The following is a 1,329-nucleotide window of genomic DNA, read 5'->3' as shown; positions in this document are numbered from 1 at the left end:
CCAAATGCTCAAAACATTGTATATATGCATATGAGAATTTTCAGTAGGTAAACCCTACTTTGAATAGTCATAACTCTCTAGATAATCATTCAAAATTGTTGATTTTTCTTCTGTATGTTAGTCTAATGAGTTACCTTTCAAATGCCACCGATTTCATTCAATATTGTGGTGATTTGAGGTTTTAATGACACAAAATAAGATGAACATGCAATCTGTCCGATTATGACAGATTTGTATATGTATGTTCCATCGATCATATCTATCTCAAAACTCGATGAAAAAGGATGATTCTTATTTTGAGAGTTAACTTTATGGATTTTCTCCTACATGCAAGTGGAATCACATAAAATTATGGAGTTTTGATCTCCAAGCACCTAAAACTCTATAGGTGTGCAAACTGTGAAACCACCAGTAGGTAACTTTTACTTTGAATGCTAATATCTTTCTACTTACTTATTCTCAATGTATTATTCTTCTTCTAAAACGTTATTTTATGAGTTAGGATTCATTTGAATCCAGTTTCACTAAAAAATATGATGTTTTGAGGCATGAACCAATTTATTTAAGTTAAGTGTGCAATCTGTCAACTAATGRCARATGTGTGCATGTGACTTTAAGGTATCATATCTTCCTCTAAACTCATCAAAAATGAGTGATTCTTATTTTAAAAGTTTCATATAAGTGTTACGTTTTCAATGCAACTTGAATTTCCGCAGAACACCTAGTAGAACTCTTTTAATGAATGTTTTACTAACATGGTGTAATCTGCCATTTCAGTTGTGATAAGTTGTATTGTATAAATTATTTGAATCATCATCTCATGCCCAAAATACATGAAATTTGGTCACGATGACTATAACTCAGTGCTATAAACCATATAAAAATTTGGGAATTTATCTCATTTTTGAAGTCTCTTTATTTGATCATCTTATAGTTTCTGTCCAGAATCAAGAATTCTGGATTTGGTTGAATTTGTAAAATTTGATCTTTTATTGGATTATAGCATCATTTCCTGTATAAATTAATTCTTTAGTGAGCATATAGACATTATGTATATTTGGACTATGGATAATATTATGGAACATAAGTAGACAAATAAGGACTTAGGATTAGTTAAACCCCATAGGTAGAGATAAATCAATAAGTGATGGTTTTGGATATTCCTATTGATAGGGAATCGTTGATCTAGCGCGGTATTCATATCGTATCCCTTTTTCTTGCGAAGCTCCACATCAAAAGTGAGTATTCACAGCCCCTCTTTCAAAGTATTTATTACGTTTTGGGGTGAAAAGCACGATTGAATGTGTTATATGAGCTATTTTCATTACG

Source organism: Cynara cardunculus (genome assembly GCF_001531365.2).
Source record: "Cynara cardunculus var. scolymus isolate 2C chromosome LG 17, CcrdV1, whole genome shotgun sequence".
Lineage (NCBI taxonomy): Eukaryota > Viridiplantae > Streptophyta > Magnoliopsida > Asterales > Asteraceae > Cynara > Cynara cardunculus.
Note: the sequence above shows the minus strand (reverse complement) of the source record.